Source organism: Gorilla gorilla, chromosome 15 (genome assembly GCF_029281585.2).
Source record: "Gorilla gorilla gorilla isolate KB3781 chromosome 15, NHGRI_mGorGor1-v2.1_pri, whole genome shotgun sequence".
NCBI lineage: Eukaryota > Metazoa > Chordata > Mammalia > Primates > Hominidae > Gorilla > Gorilla gorilla.
In genome coordinates, this window is record NC_073239.2 from 27,466,297 (window position 1) to 27,491,059 (window position 24,763).

Here is a 24,763-nt window from a genome sequence, read left to right on the forward strand (position 1 = left end):
TAAAAAATTGTGTTTATTATGTAGATATTATATATAATAATAATAATAATAATAATATACAATCTTTATTTCCAGCTAGGCTGAGAACACTTTGAAGTTAACAGAACATGCATGGCTGTGTGCATTAGATAGTACCTGTTTTTCAGCTGATCAATGACGTTTTGCGTTGTTAATCCTTTCAAGTTACATCGTCTCTCTCAATTGCACAGAGTTACATTTTTTTCTTTCTGAGCTATTCTCTCTATATACATACTTTGTTTTTTTTCCTGTGCCAATATTCAACTTTGGAAATTAGCCCCTTAATTATACCTATGGAACCATTTTCTCTAGACAAACATGACAAGATGTTCTGTATCTGAATTATTTAGTTTAAATGAGTAAATAATTGTCAGCACTTCCCTTTATTTGGTGTGATACTGTCGCAGGATCCTTTGGGTGTTACTGGTTTCCAGACAGAAACCTCTATGGCTGGTGGCGTCTTTGCCCAAGTTTTGCTCAGGCCTACTGGGCTTGTTCTGTCCAATCAGCCTGGCATGATGCACTCAGCTCCTGCTACCAGCCTGGATCCCACACCTGCCAAGTGTGAGCTAGGCATGAAGCAGTGAGAGGTGTGTGAGCAGGTAAGCGTGGGGTCCGGCCACTGTGCACAGCCAGGCATGCCAGCTGTGATGGACAGGCAGCTTCAGATGCTGGCACAGGTGCCAACTCCATGCAAGGCTGCAGCTGTACCAGATGTATTGCAGGTGACTTCTGCTGTGGGCACCAACATCTGGACAAGGGGAATGCAGTGGCGCCCGAAAGCTTGGAGATCCCAGAAACTGCAGAGCCTCAAAGAGGTTGTTACAGCATGTCACAGTCCTGGCTTAAAGAGCCCTGAGGTCTGGGTTCCCAGACAGGCTGCAGGACTTCTCTCCTTTTCGTCACCCACAAAATGGCAAATGGGTGGGTGTGTTTCAGTACTGTTTGTGTTACAGCTGTTTCAGTCTTGCCATTTAGTGGGTACTGAGTTCTTGTCCCATGTCCAGGAAGAATGAGGTATGCAGACAACCTGGAGGGTAAGCAAAGTGGAGGCTAGCTTCATTGAGTGACAGAACAGCTTCTAGGAGACCAGAAGTGGTTAGATCCTTTCTGTGGGCAGGTTGTCCCAGCTAGTGTCCAGCTCTCAGCAGAGAGGAGACCTGCAGTAGGCAGCTCCTTCCTGCAGCTGATAATCCCTACCTCTGTGTGAGTCTGGCTGAGTCCTGGGATTTTTACGGGCTCAGGAGGGAGGAACTGTCTGCTGATTGGTCTATGGGCAGCCATGGGCAGGCCTGGAAAATGCACCATAAATTCTCACTCCAGGCTACGGACTGCACCCAGAACTGGCAGCCCAGCCCCCAGGCTTCAGGCTGTTCCTGGCTTGAAGGTGGAGTTTCACTGCGGACCCAACCCTTTCTGCCCAGGAACCTGTCTGCCTCCTGCCACAAACATGCTGTTCACAGTACTCAGTCTGCTTGTGCCCAAGGGGCATCTGCAGGCCTGTGCTGAGCCACCTCCAACCCCCTTCACCCTCTCTCCCTGAGCTCCTCAGTGCCCAAAGTTTTAGAGCGGGCCAAGGTTGCAGGAGGAGGTGACCTGTCAGTGCCATAATCTACACATACCCAACGGGCCATGAGAGCACCCAGGCTCAGCTTCAACTTTGCTCCGAAATCGGAGCCAGTGCTGGAAGTGGAGAGAAGCCAGGGAGAGGGAGCAGGCACTTCCAAGCCTGTGCGAGCAGTGGGACTTCCTGGGCCCCTGAGAGCACAGGTATTCCCTGGTCCAGAGCTGCAGCTGGGACGCTGCAGCTGCATCTGGGAGCATGGGGCTGTTGCCCCTACCTGCTCCACTGAGTGGACGACCCTGTCTACACCTCCTGTGCTGCAGCCAGCATCTTCACAGTGGACACTCCAGATGGCTGCCTCTGCCATAATAACAAACATGTTTTACTGCAGGTAGCATCACAGCTTCATTGAACATGATCTCACATTCCAATGTACCCATCAGATCGAAGGAAATGAATTGGACTGGACCCTTTTCTTCTTAAAAATTTTAAACATTTTTATTTATTTTTTTTTGAGACAGTGTCTCACTCTGTCACCCAGGCTGGTGTGCAGTGGCACGATCTTGTCTACTTGCAACCTCTGCCTCCCAGGTTTAAGCAATTCTAGTGCCTCAGCCTCTGGAGTAGCTGGGACTACCAGGCACCTGCCACCACGCCTGGCTAATTTTTTAGGAGAGATGGGGTTTCACCACGTTGCCCAGGGTGGTCTCAAACTCCTGAGCTCAGGCAATGCGCTCACCTCAGCCTCCCAAAGTGCTAGGATTACAGGCATGAGCCACCACGCCTGTCCAAGGCTGGACCAATTTCTTTCATAGGTAGAGTTGACAACTGGCTACACTGTATTTTGGAGGTATGGCACAGTTGATCTATTGCTGCGTATTGATGTTTTATATTCCTTTAACAAATACCATAACTATGAAATAGTACTAAATTAGAGGATATACAGAAAAAGATTATGCGAATTGAAAAATAAAGCAGGATGTGTAACGATGTTCATAAAGTTATTTTTATTTCTTCAGCAAATATTCATGAATCACCTAGCTGTCAGGAACTATGCTAGGAAGCATTTATATAGCAGCCACAACTCTTGCCCTCATAATAGAATGTAGAAGTGCTGTTATAAACCTGAAATAAGTATACATATAATTATTTAATTATATTGTGATCTGAATTCTGAGAAAGAGGTATGGATTCTGATTTATTTAGAAAGATTTCTCTTTGTACAAATAAAAAAAGATATTATGTAACTATGTCTTTCTATTTGGATATAAATAAATATACATATGAATATACAGATATGGCTATATCTCCATATATGTGGGTATATATATGTGAATGTGAATAAAATAGATACAGATAAAATGTAGATAAAACCTATTAGAAAGTAACTAAACTTAAATATTAGCTATTTATGAGTTTGTTGATGAATTTTTTCCTAAATTTTTTTGTATGTTCAGTAAGTTCAACATCACCATATATTATTTCTGAAAATAATTGAAAACTACATATTTAAAATAAAACTCCATTAACATACAATTCTCTAATAAGAGAGCACAAAGGCTTTAGGGAGGGTTTTACAAGATTTAAAGACAATTTTGGTGGTGGAACACAGCACAACAACACTTGGATAGGTGAGATGTGGAATTCTTTGTTACCATTAGCGCCAAAGGAGAAAAGGCTGCAGTGCCACATAAGGTGTTGTATCCAGAGACAGAGTAACAGCAAGGTGGAGCTGGATGGGGCAGCTTAGGTGTGGCAAGTAGGGAAGAGTTAGTTAGGCCCTCAGGTTCCTTGTGGATTGGCTAATTTGGGTAATTTCCAGGACTCCAAGACACAAGAGAAGTCCCTAGTTATCTATTATCTGGCCCCGGGACAGTTAGGGCAGGTGGATAGTGCCCCTAGTGTGTGGTTGGGATGTGAAATTAATCAGCTACTCATGAAGGGAAACTGACCGGCTGTTAGCCAGGGCCTCAAACTAGATCAAGACAGCATTTCCAAACAAACAAAAACACCAAAAATTATCACAGGGAGGTAACATTGACTTAAGATATAAATGCAAGTATTTTGCTACTGAAAAAAAGGAACACCAGAAAAAATATGTTATTCTGATTGGGAAAAGAGAGAAACAGTATCAAGGATATGAAAATATCAGAAATGGAAAGCTGAATGACTCAAGAAAAATTTTTTTCTCAGTATTACCTATAATTAACTGAAATCATGAGTTTTTTCATAAATTAATAAAATATTACTATATTGCACTAAAATATTTGAAATGATCTTGCCTTCAAGTCTATGACCTATTCGTTTGAAAAATGATTATTGTTTTTAATAAAAAAGAATAATCCTTAACATTTATTGAATATTTACTATATGTCAAGTAATATGCTAGGCCCTTTGCTTGGATTATCTTTTAATCGTCATAATATCTTAAATGAATGTTTTAATTAATAAGCCATTTAGTCTTAGAGAGGTTAATTTGCCTAAAGCCACTTAGCTAATAAGAAATGGACCCTGCCTTTAAACTCAGATTTAACCGAGTCCAAAGCCCATATTCTTAAATACTATGCCACGAAGTACAGATTGATAAATTATAGATGATTAACAGATGAATAGATTATAGATGGTTAATAGACAGATTGATATATATATATGATTAATTAGTGGATTAAATATGGAGATATTAAAGAGAGGAAGCACATTATGCAATCTTGTGTTCAGTTCCACCCAACCATTCAATGCCGTGTTGGGAGGGGAGTGGTAAGCAAATACTTGTCTCCCAGCTACTGTGAACATTCAGAAAAAGAAAAAAGAAACACTTATGATTTAAAATAAATTCCTAAAAATCATCTGCATGTGTTATATTTGGTTCATCAACAGGGAAAAAAATAGACACATGCATTGAAAATGAAATATCTATGCTAAATGTCTTTGATATCCTGCCAGATTTACCCACAGAAGGTCTCGACTATAAACAAACAGCTACTTACACATGTATGACCCTGGAAAGAAGACTGAGTGGGCACAAAATGGTGTCTGTTTTAATCTTGGGTTTTTGCTTCATTTTGAGCTGTCAGATTTTCACCTCCTTTCAAGGAAAAGAAAAACAGGAACTGTGATTCTGCTTTTAGTATTAAAGAGTTGCATAACCATATCCAAGTAGCTGAATTATACCTTTACTAATGAAGGGAGTTGTTTTCAAGGGTGAAATAACATTTTTGTGGCAGAAATGGCAATGTGACAACCACCGCTTCAATGAATATAGACACTTCCTACACTTGGTTTTAATCACATCTCAGTCAGATCATAATATTTATTAACTGTTCAGAACACCTCCTAAATCTTTGTGTTCGAACTCTTCTTGGTTTCTCCTTTACTTTGGGAGGGATTGCGTTTTCTTAAGAACTATTTTTAAAAGTTGAGTATCCATTGTTAGAGGGTTGCTAATAGAAGTTAGGTTTTAGTTTCTTTAAAAGCAGACCCTATGTTCTAGAGTTCTTCAGTATCTTCTCATCCTCAAAACAAAAACCACTAGTTTAGTGTTAAGAATATAATAGTCAATACATATTTACTGACTGGTTATGCTCAAAATGAATTTTCTCAATTAATCTCTATATATTTAAGAATGTTAACACAAATATCCAGCTCTAATACAGTATTATCAATACTCTTTAAACCACTTCCAGTAGAAATATTTGTTTTTGCACTATTTTTACATGGAAATTTAAAAACAAACAAGCTGCTTATGTTTAGAAAAATACTGATCTTTAATATTTTCTCTTACCCCAAATGATTGTTTCATTTGAACACATTTACATTGATTATTCAGAAATACATACTAAATAGAATTTATTTCAATAAAATTGAAAAGGTAAAAGTATTAAATATTCTAATTTCACCTCTTCTGGTTGTTGTTTATGTAGCGTTCTGTTAATTTCAATAGGGGCTGTTTTTTTTTTTCATGAGTGTAATTGATTTTTACTTTTGTAGGCTTCTTGGGGGAAAAGAAACAAGGAAGGAATTAAGACAGGCATTTTAACATATACTTAGGACTTTATTATATTTTATATGGACATCATATTTCAAAATAAGCCCTGTTATATTTGGGGCAAAAGTAAAACATTTAAAAATTAATTAAAACTGTTTTTCAAGGTAACCTTGGGGGCACATTTCTAAAATATGATTGGATTAAATGTCCTTATTTACCACAATGTGAAATATATTTTAAAAGCTAAGAAACATTATGTACACTAGCAAAATTCATTTTCTAAGCAGGTAATTAATTTGGATGAAGCAAATTCTAATGTGACTTACAAAGGGCCAAGGGAAGTAATATGTACATAAAGGACTCAATTTAGAAACTTAATGTCTTTGATTTAACACTGAAAATTCATTAAGGCTCTCTGATTGACAGTTATTTAGGGTTCAGTGACTGCTGTACTAGAATAGTTATGGAAATAGAAGAGATCAGTATTCTAAATTTCTGTCACTATAAGATTTGTGACCATCCATATAAAAAAGCAGAGTTATTTAAAGCTATTGCCGATTTTGATTCAATTGTTACAAATATAGATATTAAAAAATCAACTAGCCAGCAAATATGAAGTGTGTATGCCTAGAACTGCACCTTCAATTCTTGGCTTAACGTTCACTAAACTCTTCTTTTCCTTTACCACCTCAATTTTGCTTTTGTGAAATGAAAATAATAAAATGTTTCATATCTAAATGAGAATATTTTAAGACAAAATAATATCATCTTATTTATTGATGATATGACTGCACTGTCACTTACTAAAAGAGACATAAAAAACAACTGTTCCCATTATCTTAGTTGGAAAGAATGACAAACTATTAAAAAATTATACCATATTTTTGAAAAATACTACTTAAATGAATGCAGTTTACTTTCAGTAACCCTACATAACCGTCTACCTTTTGGGCTAGTCAGTGACACTTCAGAAATTATTTTTTTTCTGACACGTTCAATAGGGCAATATATTACCCCAATTTGGACATTCCATAATATCTTTATAAGTTGTATTATTATTAATTTGTATTAGCTACAAGTAAATATGTGTTTTTAAAGTCTTCCAACCTCCAACCATTTTAGTCAGCTTTCTGTGGTAAAATGTAGGGACCAAAGAAACCATTACATTGTGTCAGAGAGAACCCTAAGTGATTTATTGAGAGAATTTCCTGAATTTTTTAATATATCCCTCTGAAATTCACTTCTAGGTAGAAGTGTGATTTTTCTATGTTTAAGGAAATATTTTTAAAAGGCTTCTAAGTTTTCCCCAAAGGATGCCAACCTTTACACTTACTCATCAAATTTCCACAGCCTATATATTCACTCACTTTCAAGCATCAACTCAGTAAGAGACTTAAAAACGAAGCCTTTAGTGATAATGCCCAGTGTCCTCATGGTCACCTATGACAGCTCAACAGGCAGTCATACCTACACATATGGACTGGCTTGCCTGGCCCACGGCCAGCTCCAGGCTTGGGCTTCTTCTTTCATTTACAATTTTTCCCACTAGCCCTACTTCTTTACCTTGTTTATATTGCATTATTATTATGTTACATGTGTAATCTGTTTTAAATCATTTGTGAAAAGAAGGCTGAGTATAAACAAACAAGACCCAGTGATGTTACACATGTAGATATTTGAATCCTTCTGAGAAAAGCTGCAATTTAAAGTTCACGATATTACAGGCAGGCTGCATTATAGGTGGGAAGTGTTCCCAGCCACGTTTTTATGCAGTGGATTGAGATTCAGACTATTTTCCCAGTAAAAACAATGCTATATAAATAATGCAAACAATTGCCAGCTATCACACAACCTATTTAACCCATGATATAACTTCAGTAAATTTTATTTGCTCTGAAAAAATGAAACAAAGTAGTATTATTGTCAGCAAGATTGAAAATTGGTCACATTGAAAATGAGTTATTAAATGCATTGATTTTCTATTTTTTGGTCAGGAATCTTACCTTAGTCATTATGATATTGTCACTGAGTAACTCAATGTGAGTGCACAGGGCTTAAGAAATGTTTACTGAGTGAGAGGAAGGAGTATGAATGACAGCAAGGACAAGAGAGATACCTGAGGCATGCAAAAGAGACTTCTGGGGATAGCCAAGGTGACAGAAGTCAATGGCACTGGTTCTCTATTTTGTCTCATTATAGTGAAACACTTTGGGTTTCTATTTCCTTGACACCAGAAGGCTTATATGCATTATCAGACTAGATTAGATTTGTTTGGGCAAGGAGAAAAAGAAGAGAAAGCATCAGCATCAGCAGCAGCAGCACCAGCAGAAGGGAAGGCTACAGAGAAAGGGGAAAGGGACTTTTCTTAGGTGAGTATTCAAGGCCTAGGGAAAAAAGGAGTAAATAAGATACAGATGCTCTTCAACTTACGACGAGGTTATACCCTTATAAGCCCATCATAAATCAAAAATATAGTAAGTTGAAAATGCATTTTAGACATAATGGTATTTCCAATTTATGATAGGTTTATCAGGATGTAACCTAATCGTTAAGTTGAGGAACGTATTGAATTCATGTCTTTTTGGCACCACTGTAAACTTAAAAAATCATAAGTCGAAACATCATTAAGTCAGAAACCTCTGTAGTTATAGAGGTATATATGTCCATGTGATGAAAGGACTTCAGAAATGGAATTACTTACTTTAGGATTAAAGTGAAGAATAAATGAGAGCACATCATTTGTCTGATTTTCTTTTCTCTGAGAGAGTAGAAAGACAACAGTAGTGAGGGTTTTGGTCATATAGTATCCTATACCGGCCACAACCAGATGGTACCATCATCACGGCAACTCTTGGTTGCATACTTTTTAAAATAAAGACATTACATCACTTTCCTAAAATACACTGGCAGTGACAGCCAGGGCTAGTACTGTGGGTTCTCAAAAATCGTATTTAACACTTCTAAAATTACAAATAATTGGTAAACTACCATACAGTAAATAAATATTGGAACAGTTTTTCAAATGAGATGATTTTTAAATTGTCATTTTTAGTAATTTGCCTGCCTTGTGAAGTTAGCTACTTACAAAGTCAGTTGTTCATTTAACATTCTATGCCAAAAGTTAAAAATATTTATAACGAAAGACATATGAGTGAAAGAGATAGGCTCTCCACATACTTTCTACTTAATTGTGAAAATGTGAAAATTTTAACTCAAGCAATTATTGAATATTGTTTAATGTTGGAAATTAAAATCATTTAACACAAGATGGAATTAAAGTAAGTGTAGAAAATTTACAATAAGAAAACTTTTAAACTTTGATATATATTAAAATGATTGCTTAATTCAGAGAAATGAAGATAAAATTTCATCCAGTCTTCAAAATATTTCAGAAGAGATTACATTTCTATAAATACCACCTAAAGATACTATGCACCTCTTTTTATATCTATTGCATATGTATCTACCAGTTTGGAGTTTTTTTATTTTTAATTTACATTCCTCCATGACAAGCCATTGCATTTTTCAATGTTTTCAAACAATTTAACTCTCTTTCCTGATATAATATTACTCAAGATTGTAATAATACTTTTTGCACACCTGAAATGGGAGAAATAGCACCTGTGCTATAAATGGAGAAGGCCAGATTAGTGTTTCCCTTTTGGTTTGATAATAAAACAAAAGAACAGAGAACAGTAGTTGACATCATGGATGATATTGAGGTGGTAAGAGTCACAATGTCTTCATTTGTGTTACTAGTGAAGAACAATTATTTTTGGCAAAATATAAAGGCAAAGACATCTAAAACAATATACAGCATAGATAAAAATAACAGATAACGTGCTTTTTTGAATATACAATTACATTAAATTGAAAGAAAGGCAATAATGAGAAGCAATAGTTCTATGTTCTAAACATCTGAGTTATACATCAGTGTCTGTAATGTCTGTAACATAATGATGGCACACTACCAAAGCTATCACTGATTTAGCATTTTAAAAAGTCAGCCATTTGCTATTACAATCATTTCAAGATACTTGAAGGATGATATCTGAATAGAATAGATAATACAGAGAATATTATGCATACAGGCCTTTGAACAGTTAGGAAGGTAGGGTAGGAGAAATTGTTTAGGATAAAACTCGTCTAGAATATTGAGTTAATGTGATAGCATTTGCTAGCATATGCATGCTGAAGCATCCTATGCTTTATTCAGAGCACTTGTGAAAACTCCTTATTTTGGTTCATTTCTTTCTCATTTCCTAAATGTGTCTCTTCTAAGCAGTGAGAAATGCCTATGTGGTCTATATCTTTATTCCTCAAGTACTCATTTTGAAAAACATATCATAAAAAGAGAGAAACATGGGAGGAAAAATTTACAATTATGCTTTATATGTGAAAATAAAATTTTTACTAACTTAACTTTCAGTTACAGAGTTGAATATTAAGTACAGGTTAAATGCAAACATGTTTTAATAATTTCTCAGTGCTTTAATATATAGAAATTTTACATACACTTGTATGGAAAGTATATACTTTCATTTCATATTCTATTTTTGAATTAACTTACATTGTGCAAAAATACACAAAACTACTAAATGACAAGAAGTAATAAAAATAACTGTAACAAAGAAGAAGATTTGGTTTCATTTCCCTTCCAATATACCCAGAAAATACTCTACATTTATGTGGCTTTTCAATAGATGTGAAACCCTGATATTTTGTAAGTTCTTGTAATTGTCTTAATTTACCCTCGATATCTTTCTCCTCTGCAAAAGAAGAAGAACGAACTGATTTGTAAGGAATATTTAAAAGTTCATATAGTGTCCTAGAGTGTTAAAACACAATCATGTACTTCTTTGAATTATGTTTAAATGATGGTATAAAGAACATAATATGAGGCCGGGTGTGGTGGCTCATGCCTGTAACTCCAGCGCTTTAGGACACCAAGGCGGGCGGATCACCTGAGGTCGGGAGTTCAAGACCAGCCTGGCCAACATGGTGAAACCCCAACTCTACTAAAAATACAAAAATTAGCTGGGTGTGGTGACGCATGCCTGTAATCCCAGCTTCTCAGGAGACTGAGGCAAAAGAATCGTTTGAACCTGGGAGGCAGAGGATGCAGTCTGCAGTGAGCTGAGATTGCGCCACTGCACTCCAGCCTGGGCAACAGAGTGAGACTCCATCTCAAAAAGAAAAAAACATAATATGATCATTGGGTGCTAGTGCTAGTTGGTAATGCCAAATGAGACAGCAATCTGGCCATTTCTAGAGAAGCTGAAATAGCCTGTGCCTTATGATTCAGAAAGTTTAAAACTGGATGTACAAACATAATGTAAAGAAACAGCTTCAGATCAGGTAGAAGAGTATTCATTTGCAGCCATTTTATAATAGTGAAAATTGCCAACATCTAAATTTACATTAATAGAAAAATAAATTTGCTCAAAGGAATATTATGCAGCATGTAAAATGAATAAATTTATGCTGTGTAAATTGGAAAAATCTTACTTGGATGAATCATAATATAAAGTAGAGTGGTAGGATACCATGTGTATACATTTTAAAAACATATATTTATGTGATTCATGTTTTAAAGTTACCAAATGTAAAGGTATAAAAATATGTCTGCTGATGATAAACACTAAATTTAAGATAGTAGTTACCTTTGGGGGGGAGATTAGAGATAACTGGATTAGAAAAGATATATAAGACCTTTCAAATATGTCTATAAGATGCAAAGAGACACGAAGAGAAACAATGGAGGCACAATATAGCACTGTCTTGAGACTTGAGAAAGGAACACGGGTTATGTGGTTTTTCATTCTATTGTTTTCTTCCATTGTTTTTGTATTTTATAGATTTTTACAATAGCCTTTAGCTTTTTTAGAAGTGTATGAGATTTTATTTGGAGTCAGATAAATTAGTTTTAGTTCACAGTTAACTGGCTATATAAACTAGGTAATATTAATTTTTTGTATAGAAAAAGAGGCTAATGATACAAGTTTTAATGAGGATTGGTTTGATATATGTGAATGTCCCCTATCAACTGGAGAGCATGAGTTTAAAATGTTATACATGCATATAAATAGGTAAGGATAGATTTGGACCTAGGTGTTTATTCTAAAGTTCTAGATAGTGATAGAGACACCTTTGCTGTCACAGGAATGTCAGCAAATACAATGCTGTTCAGTCCCTGACTAACTTATGAATATAAATACATATATCGGCTGGGCACGGTGGCTCACACCTGTAATCACAGCACTTTGGGAGGCCGAGGCAGGTGGATCATGAGGTCAGGAGAACGAGACCATCCTGGCTAATACAGTGAAACCCCGTCTCTACTAAAAATAAAAAAAAATTAGCCGGGTGTGGTGGTGGGTGCCTGTAGTCCCAGCTACTCAGGAGGCTGAGGCAGGAGAATGGCATGAACCTGGGAGGTGGAGCTTGCAGTGAGACGAGATCGCGCCACTGCACTCCAACCTGGGTGACAGAGCAAGACTCCATCTCAAAAAAATAAATAAATAAATACAAAATACATACATACATACATATATCTATTGCAAGCGTTACTTTATAGTATAAAAGCATTTGTAAAGTTTTATGAAGTCAGAGGAGTCAGTACTTGTTATAATTGTGTGTTTTTTACTCTAAAAGTACAGTTTTTATTTAAATAAACATAAAGCCAATAACTAACAGCAGTTACTTGGCAAATGGTGGTACAATTGAAAATGGTGGTACTGTCTCTTGAATCTTTTCTATTTTCTATTTTTAAAGTTTTTAAACTTTGTTTTTCACCTTCTATGTCTTTTAAGGCACACTATCAGTTTTATTTAATTGTTTTTGTGTTCTTTCTAGTTTAGTCTTTATTTTAAGGGCAATTTTTTTCTTTTATGTCTAATTATGTTTGGAGTTCATTCATACATTTCTGAGCATTTCTAATACTGATTTATGTCTTTCCATTAGAGAGGGTACATTTTCAATTGTACCACCATTTGCCAAGTAACTACTGTTAGGTGTTGACTTTATGTGTCATTGGCTAAATGAAATTTAAAAAGGCGTTTTAGTTAATCTTAAGCTATATATAAGTCCTACAATTTTGGAAGAAATAAACATGATCTTAGCATTAATTAAGGCAACTGTTACATAATTTGGTGACTTGAATTCTTATTCCCACTCTATTGTTACATAGATACCAGCCTTTGTGCAAGTTGCTTGACTCTGGCTCTCCATATATTAGCCTGTAAAACGAGGGTTGCAAGAGTAAGGGTTGAATTGGATGTTTTATTGTCCCTAAAATATTTTCCGACTCTAACATTGTAATATTCTATTAAAAGTATAGTGTCAAGATTATAAGAATTGATAGTGTGCTGTGTTCTGTGCTGTTCAGAGTTCAAGTTTTGTATTCAATTACAAATGTTACATTTTTAAGAAACATTGAAAAATGAGATTGCATTCAAAAGAGAAGCATCAAGATAGTCTGAAAATACATCAAATAATTTCAACCCAGTACCACAGTCCTTTTTCTTGTTCTCTCCTTGCCCCTCTCTCCATCTGCCATTGTCTTTTGCCATCCTTTGAGTATGGACCTAAGCCTGACTGGCAGTCAGTATATGCTCTGTCAGTTTCCACTACTGGATAGGGACTGGGGAATGATACATGAAGAGTTAAACAGAGGTCTTTGCAGTCTTTATAGCACTATAGCATCAATTTGTAATATTTGACAACTATATCTTTCACATTTTTGATTTGATCTCCTACTAGTATATCTCCTATACTGAATTATTGCGGGAAAATATCTATTTTTTTTTCTGCTTTGAGATATAGTTCAAAAGTCTTTCTTCCCAAACTCTAGCTTGAGAAGGCACCAGGCTCCAGGGAAGAGACAGGGGTGCGAACTGTAAGAAAAAGCTAGTCTACTATACTTACTCCCTATAACAACCTTCAAGTCCTCTCATAAGAAGGTGCTGCTCCTTTTCCATGACTTACAATTGTAAAGACAACATGAGTGTCTAAGCCGATGCTACTCACAAAAACAGCACCCTCTAACCCCATGTGAGCCCATTTTTATGAGATGAGACAAATTCTTACCATGCCTTCAAGTCCAACTACATGTCTCTCTCCCAAAGACAGAGGGCCCACCTCCTCTTGAATACTGCTGGACAGAGGCAGAGGAGTTCTATTTTAATCATGGGGTTTGAAAATGCCCTTAGATCTCAGCTTCACTTAGCATACCACCTACTCTTCAATTAAATCATCTGTTTCTATACCATAGATGCCAATCAGGTCCAAACAGTTTGAGGATCACAACTTACTCTATCATGTATTTTTCCCAACGTCAGCTTATTTCATGCACCCTTATTACTGGTGCTGAGTCAAATTTCATTCTTCCCCACTCTTCTGCTAAGAGTTGGCTGCCATGCTGAGGTGCCATTTGGTTCAGTGCTGCAGTGTAGTTTGAATTGGGGGTAACTGGCTCCTGCTACCATCCAATAATCTCTTATAGCCCAAGTGCTAGGCCTTAATCATATAAAGATCAGCAGTATATGAGCTAGAATATGTGTTCAACAGTTTCAATAGAGGCCAAAATAATAGTGGCTTTTACAAAAGAGAATATTATTAATCCCTCACTGAAAACTTTGACCTGGCAGGTGGCCGAGTGAAGTAGAATGACTCCACAGATCATTTATATTACTTCCCTGTCACTTTCTTAAGTCCTACCTGCTCTGTGCCCAAGTCTGTAGCAAGGATGAAATATAAAGTGGGGGGCAAGAAGCTTCTTTTAAGGGCATAGCTAAGAAGTCACACGTTTCTTTGCTCACATCTCATGGGGCAGAACTTAGTCACATGGCCATTGCTTGCTGCAAAGGAGGCAGGGAAGTATCATCTTATCCTGGACAGAAATGTGCCCTGTTAAAACTTAATTTATGTTAAAACGTATTTTATTACTAAGAATAAGGAATGACTACAGGGGATATTATTAGTGTTCTTTGACACTACCTGCAAAAAAAAAAAAAGGCATTCTCACTTAGTTGGTCAAGCATACCCAAAGAGCCCAAAAGAAGTTTTCATCATTCTTCATTAGATTTTATTCTAATAAAGACTTCATTAGTAGATACCAGAAAGGTATGGAAGGTCTTCGTAGAATATTTACTTTATTAAATTTAGCCCTGTGCCTCAAGCCATGGAGAATGGGACAGTTCCCTCTGAACTCTTGCGTTCTCCGTAAGTGTGTCCTTTGGGACTTTTCTCTTGTTTTCTTCTCTTCCTTCTTCCCCTTCCTTAGAACACTTTGAAACTGTTAGACACTTTCACTATCCCTTATCCTAAGTTCCACTTCCTTTCCTGGTTTGTGGCATGAAAAATTTTATGCTCTGCTATACTCTCCTGCTAAATAACAAGTGGAGTGCTTTGTATTCTGAAAGTAGAAGAGGAGGAAAAATCAGGCACTCATGATAGTTTGTCCTTGACTTACTAAGACAAGCCAATCTTTGCACCACAAAGACTTTCCTTCATGCCTATTTTTGGTATCTTATTACTAATATATATATGTACATATATTTAACTGACAAATTATAATCGTACATATGTAAAGGGTGCGATGTTATGTTTCGATATATGTGTACAATGTAGAATGATTAAATTAAGCTAATTAACATATCAATCACCCCATTTATCATTTGAAATATACTCTCTTAGCAATATTTAAATATACAATACATTACTATTAATTATAGGCACCACACTGTGCCATAGGTCTCAAAAATATGTTCTTCCTGTCTAACTGAAACTTTGTACCCTTTAAACAGCATCTCCCTATTCCCCTACTTCCCAGCCTCTGGTATCCACCATTCTACTCACTGTTTCTATGAGTTTGACATTTTTAGATTCCACAGTACTTTTTGTGTTAAAAGGCTGCGTGTGCTCCAATAGTCTTGAGTTCTTTCAAAAGGCCCATTTCTATTACATTACTTAGCCTGTATATGTATGAGTGTTCAGAAAGAGAGTGGGGAATTTTAATCTCAGGTCTTCACTAGTCGAATGACCTCAAGAATATTTGTTCCCAATTTGTTTCATAAGCCCGCAGCTTAGACTTGAGATTGTCAGATTATACAAGAGTTACCTTATACATTTTTGTTCGTTTTCGCCTCTTCAATATTTATTACTGTCCCTTGATTATTTCTTTTATTTCTATTTAATTTTTTTCATTTTTCACCTTCTATGTTTTTAAGACACACTATCAATTGCATTTAATTATTCTGTGTTCTTCCTAGTTCCATCTTTATTTTAAAAGTGATTTTTTGTTTTACTTCCAATTGTTTCTGGAGTTCATTCATACATTTCTGAACACTTCTAATACTGATTTATGTCTTTCCATTTATTAGATCATTTTCTTTGTCTTTCAGTTCATTTTCAAATATTAGTTTCAGGTTGATTCTGTTTTGTGAGTTTGTCTTTTTGATGCGGGATATTTTTCTGCTGTTTATTATCTTTCTTTATATAATAATTTTGCATGGGATTTGACCTAGATTTTTATATGTTACAAATTATATGAAATTAATTTTGCCAAACTTCTAAAATGAAGTGGGGTTTAGGGAAGTTCTTCTAATTTCCAAGAGCTTTCTTTTTTACTGTTTTTGTATAGTATTTGGAAATAGGTTGGCTTACTTTTTATTTTTTTATTTTTTTTGAGACAGAGTCTTGCTCAGTCGCCCAGGCTGGAGTGCAGTGGCTCGATCTCGGCTCACTGCAAGCTCCACCTCCCGGGTTCATGCCATTCTCCTGCCTCAGCCTCCCCAGTAGCTGGGACTACAGGCGCCCGCCACCACGCTCGGCTAATTTTTTTGTATTTTTAGTAGAGATGGGGTTTCAGCATGTTAGCCAGGATGGTCTCGATCTCCTGACCTGGTGATCCGCCCGCCTCGGCCTCCCAAAGTGCTGGGATTACAGGTGTGAGCCACCGCACCTGGCCGGTTGGCTTACTTTTTGAGATTTTCTGGCTGTTTTCTTCCTCCACTTGTTTATACCAGAGGTCGGCAAACTTTCTGTAAAAGGCCATATAGTAAATATTTTAGGCTTTGCAAACCATACAGTCTCTAACACAACTACTCAACTCTGCCCTTTTACAGCCACAGGAGACACTTAAACGAATTAGAATGGTTATGTTCTAATAGACATTATTTAAAAAACAAACAACAGGTTGGATTTGGCCCACAAGCTATAGTTTGCTTACCTCTCTGATTTAGACCAATTTGTCCAACAGAAATAAGAGCCAAAAATATAAGGCACATATGTTGTTTAAAATTTTTAATAGTCACATTGAAAAAAAAGGAAAAAGATGAAATTAACTTAATATATTTTATATAATCCAGTATATTCAAAATACCATCATTTTAACACGTAATCAAGTATTTTAAAAATATTAATAAGATACTTTGCATTTTTTATTCTAAGTCTTTCATATATGATGTGTATTTTATACTTACAGCACATCTCAATTCAGACAAGTGTCAACTGAAGTGCTCAGTAGTGACTTGGTGCTATTGGCTACTTTACTGGCATCACAGGTCTGGACCTTCCCTTTCCTCATCTGTACCTCTTGCCCCTACTCCTCCTCATTTTTTATTCCATCTCTTAAATTTCTCTCCTGTGTGGGACCTGGTTCTGAAATGGAAGCTTGAAGGGTCAGTTTGATAATTCACAGATGCTGTCCTGCCTCAGCCTTGTAGACCCACTTACCGCCAGCCCCTGCTTCACCTGGTACTGGGAAGCACACATCCCTCCTGTTTTCAGCTGCTCTTCTCCGCCTGCTTCCCACTGAAGACCTGATGGCTGTTTCTCGGTTCTCCCATCCTCAAGTCCACTATGCACCCAGTTTCGTTCTCTGCTTCCTCTTTCACAAACACGACTATCATGCCTCGTAACTGTCAACTGTTGGTCTCTGCCCACTTGTTTAAAGTTTGTGGACTATTTTTCTGTCTCATTTCATTCACCTTTCTTCTTTCTTATTTTATTACTTCCCCTGCAATCCTTGCACACCATCTCTAGTTCTTATCCTCTTGCTCTCCTTACTATAACCTCTTTAAATCTTGGAAAACAGAAATAAAAAACAAATAATATGAACCCTACATGTTTCCATGTATTGTAAACATCACATGGAATTATGTCTATGAAAGCACTAGGCAAACTCCAAATTATTAGGTAAATTGAATAAATAAATTCATGGAATTTCTGGAGGAAAAAAGGGTGCCAGAGAAGAAGGGCTTTCTATACTTTCGATGTCAGTTTTCTTTTGCCCTACAATTTTTCTATTTGTAAAAGAAAACAATGGTTAAATATAGAATGTTGCAAATTTTATAAGTTCTTGAAGGTGACACTTAGATTTCTGTCTCTTCACACACACACACACACACACACACACACACACACACACTGCATTTAGTGAAACAATAAAAGGGACCCTTTTTCCAAGGGCAGTGAGTAAACAGGCATTATAGTAAATTGGCATTGAAGGCACCTGGAAAGTTTGACATAATATTTTATTTTTTCTTTTCTTTTCTTTTTTTTTTTTTTGAGACAGAGTCTAGCTCTGTCGCCCAGGCTGGAAGGCAGTGGCGCAATCTTGGCTCGCTGCAAACTCCGTCTCCTAGGTTCATGCCATTCTCCTGCCTCAGCTTCCCAAGTAGCTGGGACTACGGGCACCCGCCACCACACCTGGCTAATTTTTTTTTTTTTTTTTTTTTTTTTTTTTTGTATTTTTAGTACTGACGGGGTTTCACCATGATAGCCAGGATGGTCTCGATCTCCTGACCTCGTGATCTGCCTGCAACAGCCTCCCAAAGTTCTGGGATTACAGGCGTGAGCCACCACACCCGGCAGTATTTTCTTATTTTTACTGATTCCTGACCTTGGTTTTGCAATAATGAAGGGTATACATGGTTCATTTAAGTATGCCATTAAATTGTTGTAACAGTAACTTATATAGTTTCATTAAAAATTAAATATAATAAAGCTCTTCCTTTTTCATAGAAAAGTCAAAAAAATCAAACAAAAAAGTGGCCCAATTCAAAACCACTGGGCATCTATGATGATTAAAATTATTTTATAATTTGTGAAATTTTTTAAATTTTCTTCATTGTAGTTCCTGTTTGGGGAAGAGAGGAAGTTAACCATAATTCAGTTAAGTTACATTCTTATTAAAAGGGTCCTATGAGCAACCTGGGGGTCCAAGCCTTCTTACATACCTGGTAAGATTTTTCAGAGAATAATCTCCTCTTGAGTTTTTCCACAGTAAGCCAAAGAGACACTGTGTCCGGAATTGGTTTCTTCTGGTGGGTTCTTGGCCTTGCTGACTTCAAGAATGAAGCTGCAGACCCTCGCGGTGAGTGTTACAGTTCTTAAAGATGGAGTATCGGGAGTTTGTTCCTTCAGATGTTCAGATGTGTGGGGAGTTTCTTCCTTCTGGTGGGTTCGTGGTCTCGCTGACTTCAGGAGTGAATCCACAGACCTTCACAGTGAGTGTTACAGCTCTTTAAGGTGGCGGGTCAGGAGTTGTTCATGCCTCCCAGTGGATTCGTGGTCTTGCTGGCTTCAGGAGTTAAGCTAAAGACCTTCGCAGTGAGTGTTACAGTTCATAAAAGTAGTGTGGACCCAAAAAGTGAGCATTAGCAAGATTTACTGTGAAGAGCAAAAGAACAAACGCTGCACAGCATGGAAGGGGACCCCAGTGGATTGCTGCTGCTGTTTCCGGTGGCCAGCTTTTATTCCTGTATTTGGCCCTGCCCACATTCTGCTGATTGGTCCATTTTACAGAATGCTGATTGGTGCGTTTTTACAGAGTGCTGATTGGTGTATTTACAAACATTTAGCTAGAAACAGAGCGTTGATTGGTGCGTTTACAATCCTTTAGCTAGACAGAAAAGTTCTCCAAGTCCCCACCTGACCCAGAAGTGCAGCCGGCTTCACCTCTCAACATGACAAAACATGAATCAATTCTCATTCTAAGCTCCAGCTAAATAAACTGGTGGGACATGGGTTTCTATTCCCAAGACTTTCTAAGGCTTGGGTTCACCAGAGGGGTGCATACCATTTTGTCTAAAAAAAACCTGTGAACAAATGTTGCACTTCTCTATTGCTTAAGGTGTCTCATAAATGGAACTTGCATTAAATATAACAGGAGCATAAAATACTTGAAAACATTATATTGATCAACTTCTAATACATACTTGTTTACTTTTAATTTATGAAAATATAAACAGTATGTTTTCTAATAGAAAAAAATTTTTTACAAAAAATTGGAACTCAATTTCACATTCTTTAAGGAAAAATTACGTTTTATGTATTTCTGTAGAGCTCAGGGAAAGTCAATTGTCAGTCATTGAGAAATTTGGGATGTTGATTCTAATTTTACAATTTTCAGATTTAATACACATGGTTATATATTCAGACTATAGCTAAAATGCAAAAATGTTAAAATTGAAGGTATACTTGATGTCAGAGCTAAGGGAATTAAACATGGTAAATATGTATATCAGCAATGGGTATGTTTGAAGGCATTTCAACACATTTAATACCAGAACCTAGATGATATATTACTCATGTCTTTATTATAAAAAGTGATCATAGAGGTAGCATACATACTATGAGATTTGGTAGTTGCCATGGTTACTATATTTTTTTACTGAACAGAAGAATAAATAGCTATACACATTCTTTGTCATTATTAAGCTGGTAATTTACAATAGCTTTAAAGATAGTGTGCCTGTTCATTTTAAAAAATGCAAATTGGAATATACCCATTTTCATTTTTCTGAGTCTAATGAAAGAAAAATTTTAAAAGTAATTTGCTGTGTATCCTTTTAATTTTGTGATTGTTGTAAAGCATTAGGCAAAGTATAATATTTACAAATTACTTTCTGGTACTTAGTCCTAAGGAGCTGATTTTTAAGGATGGTTTATGCAATCTGTTAGGCTACTCAAAAGTAGAGTATTTATATAACAAAGGCTTGAATAACACTTATTCTGTGCCAGATAATTCTCTAAATTTTATGAATATGTATTTATTTAATTTCATTTATGAAATCTTAATATCTTTCTTGCAGTGTGAATCTCTCCAGACATGAGGTCAACAGCAATAGCCAAACAGAGTGAAGGAAGGAAAGAAAAATAAAACCCTTTTATCCTCTTCTCTGTCTGCCCAGATAATAAAGTATTCAATATCTGGTAGTAGAACATTAAATTTGAATAATGTAGAAATGTGTTTGGGTAAAAAATAATTTTTTTCCTCTGAAAAACACACTTGTTTTTATCCCTCTTCCCAACTCATTATCCTTCTCAGAACCCATTAACTGCATTTTAAATATTTGTACATATTTTTGTTTCTACACAACTTTTGTTTCTACACAACTTTTGTTCTCCCTCCTTCATCCAGCTCAATTGTAAAAGTTTATAATAGGTCTTACACACTTTTTCCTGCAGTTAGTGTTTTGTAAACTCAGAATTATTTTTCTTTGCTGGTCATTAATCTTTTATTTAGTTACTTTTATTTTGCTTTGCTTTTATTTTAAAAATCTTGAAAATATAGAAAAGTTGAAAGGGTAAGTGGTACCCACAGTAACGTTACCTAGCAAAAGTGTTGCCATCAAACTTGTAATTTCATTTTAAATAAATGCTTTTATTTATATACTTTTTATTATACTGTGGTATAACATATCGTGCTTTGTTCTATTAAAATTGTGTTACTTAATTTTAGATGTCACTACAAGTATTTTTAATGGCTGCATGGTATATGTCTACCATCATTTGATTATCCATTTCCTTATGATTGAAAATGTAGGTTTCTTCTAATTCTGTTCCTTTATAAATAATATTGCTTTGGTTGTCTTTATTCATAGGACTTGTTTTATTTTTCATATTTTTAGTGTAGATTCCAAGAAATAGAATTTAAGGACCAAGCATTCTGATTCCAAGTCCAGAGTTCTTTGAGACCTTAAATTAGGTTATTCAGAAGATTAACTAAAACAGAGAAGTATTAGAACAAAATTTTCACCTCAGATTTTATGTCCCTTTACCTTCCCCATAGCATGGGTTCTGTATAGAAGGCTCAGAAATAGGAGACACCATCAGGGAATCTCAGAGAATTATTTGCTTATTTGGTCCACCCTCTGCCACATAATACCCAGCTACAAATGGAAAACTTGACTTGAGCAGAAAATTGCTATGAATGTAACTAAGATAACAAATAGGAAACTTGCACAAGAATTCTGCAATACATTCAGAGGTTAGGTAGGCAGCAGAACTGAAGGAGAAACTAAAGAGTGGAAAGTGTGATTAACAGACAATGCAAACCCAGGATAAAATCATCAAAATAAACATATGCCGTACGTTTCAGAAGTCTTCTTGACTACTTTATTTCCATTTTGCATCCTCTTTTTCTCATCTTCTGTCCTGTTTGCCTTCCTTCCTTTTGTTTCTCGCCTTTAAACTTCCTAATTAAATTGGCTGTCTTCATTTTCCTCCGCTTATTTTAATATTCCATCTCTTTTAAATGGAACTGAACTTGAGGTGTTACTATTATAGGGATAAGAGTAACAGAGTAAAAAGAGGCCAATACTGCCAAATTCAGAATTTCTGAAATAACTATCAATTTTGATTTTCAATGCATTAAAAATATCAACAAATCTATATCCATCTTTAGTTCTTTAAGTTTTTTTAAGGTATTATTCTTGCATTTCTAGATTCTACTTACACATCTTTCCTTTAGGTAAATATCTCCAATATTAGTTACATTTTTCATAGCTAGATTTTATTATTTCAAACCAAAATTTGTGTAAGAGAATGTCTACGAATTGGCCCTCTCTATTAGCCTAGATGTGAAATTAAAACAAAAGATAAGTGAGCAAACAAGAAATAAAAGGGAAAAGAGAGGAGAAGAAGAGTAAAAAACTCTCTTCAAGGACAAGGTATGGTTTCTTTAGCAGATATCTTGTAGACTGGTGAATTTCAAATTTGACTATCTCAAGATTCAATTACCTTTGGGACAATGTGAATTTCTGCTTTATAACAATAAAAACATGGATTCATCACCACCCACATTACCACTGAACTACTAACAGATGCAGCCTTCAGAACAGTGCTTCTTAACTGGGAGAATTTTGTAACCCAGGAGACATTTGGCAATTTCTGGAGACATATTTGGTTGTCACAACTTGGGTTGGGGTAGGCACTACTGTCTTCTAGTGGGTAGAGGCCAGAGGTGCTGCTAAACAGATGCTCAGGACAGCTACTAATAACAAAGAATTGTCTGGCTCTAATGTCAACGGTACCCAGGATAAGGGGTCATGCTTTAAAATGAGGCATTGGTCCTATGGTTATAGAAATGTTACAGGATATTAGAAGATATTTGAAAAATTGAAAGCGTTTTTCTGTGGATAGCAAGTTTATAAAACTGTTCTGTAAGACCATAATTGTGAAGTGAATAAAGTTATTGGAGGGTTATGAGTTAGGTCTGTATCAGCTAACACTTAACATGCTTTATTGTCTTTCTCCTGTCACTTGAATGTAAGATTTTAAAGGGTGGTGCTTTTTTGTTATTGTTATATTTCATTGATGGCACATCATAGGCACTTAATAAGTATTTACTTTTTAAATAAGTGAATATCTAGGTAGGGTTAAGTTAACCAGTTTTTACAAATTATTTTTAGGTCAATTTTTCCTTCTTTCCTTCCTCCATTGTTCCTTTTAAAAAAAATCGTAGACTTCTTGGTAAATCAGACAATTGTTAGAATTCCTGTCTCCATCAACAATATAAACGTGTCCACATACAGAAATAATCTTACTCAATTTTTAAAATTTCATAGACGTCATGAAAATCATCCATAGAATCCATGGATTCTCAGCATCTTTGGGTCCTAGGTGGAAAACTGTGAAGCCAAAAATGGTATAGTCAAACAAATATCCAGCTTCCTCAAAGTGGAAACCTGTGAAATAAAAAATGACCCTCACCAAAGCCCATTGATAAGCTCTCCAAGTATGAAATTTTGTAACTATGGAAAGGAGACCACCAAGTTTGAAAATCACTTCTGGAGGTGTTGAATAAATTTCATGTGGTGGGTACTGGTACTATTTCTGAAGTCTGAAGTACTTTATAAATTGAGAAATGCAAACTTTCATTTAATATCTTTATTCAAAACAAAGAAATATCTTAGTTAAGTTATTATATTCAGTTAATCACAAAGGTTTAACCAGGATTTCCTTATTTATGACTTATTTGCAAAGAAAAGGCAAAAGGAGTGTAATATGTCTGCAGGGGGATTATTTTCTATTGATGGATGTCTGTTGACAGAATCCTCATCATTTCTTGCCAATTTTCTCAAAGAACATTATGACAACTGCTCACAGCAGGCAGAGTCAGACTCCAGAATTGATTTTGGCAATCTTTATTGATCATATTGTTGATGATCTTTAAAACATCTTGCTGTCCCAGGCTTGACTTACGTCAAAGAGAACTAACAAATCTATCTGTTATCAGTATGCTCATGCCTTTACCAAATCTTGAATTCTGAAAATAAAAGCATTGAAAGTAACTTGTAGTTGTCATCAATATTTAAGAGTCATCTTTAGCCAAAAAGCATCAACAAGCTAACAGAACATTTTATAAAGATGCTGTTCCCACTTTACTCAGCTGCATAATGACTTCAGAGATCCATAAAAGGAAAACAAGAGTGGAGCCTATTATCTCTGAGGTTCTTATTTCACTTTTGTTCTTTGTGCAGGAAAACATAAAAAAAATTGAGGACTGCAACAGAAGAAAAGTAAAAGGAAAGGAAAAGAAGGAAAGAGGAGGCAAAAAAAGAGAATAGGGAATTTTCAACTGTTTGCCACTTTTCCTGGTAAAATATTTTTTAAAAAGATATAAGAAGACTAATGACAGAAAAATGAGAAATTTGAAGCCAAAATGACATTGATGGAAATAAATACATACACATATCTGTATGTTTGTATGTGTATGTATATGCATATCTGTACATGTGTTTGTATATACGCAAATATAGGTATATTAATGTATCTGATTTATTCAGTGTTCCTTCAAGAGCACAAGAAAACATGTTTGCATATATTTTCTTAGTCTTATTGCATATTGCCCACCTTGCAGAAGGAGAAAATAAAGCACAGAAAGAATAGATGAATATAAAGTCACC

The 24,763-nt window shown here is 35.8% G+C and overlaps 1 long non-coding RNA gene across 1 annotated transcript; it reads right to left on the reverse strand.

Moving 5' to 3' along the window:
• Window positions 1-150: 150 nt before the first annotated feature.
• LOC134757175 (uncharacterized) lies at window positions 151-8,309 on the reverse strand. Its single transcript, XR_010130870.1, has 3 exons — window positions 8,269-8,309; window positions 4,570-4,667; window positions 151-1,048 (listed from the first exon to the last, which is right to left on the reverse strand). It is a non-coding gene; the product is annotated as an uncharacterized lncRNA (long non-coding RNA).
• Window positions 8,310-24,763: the final 16,454 nt, after the last annotated feature.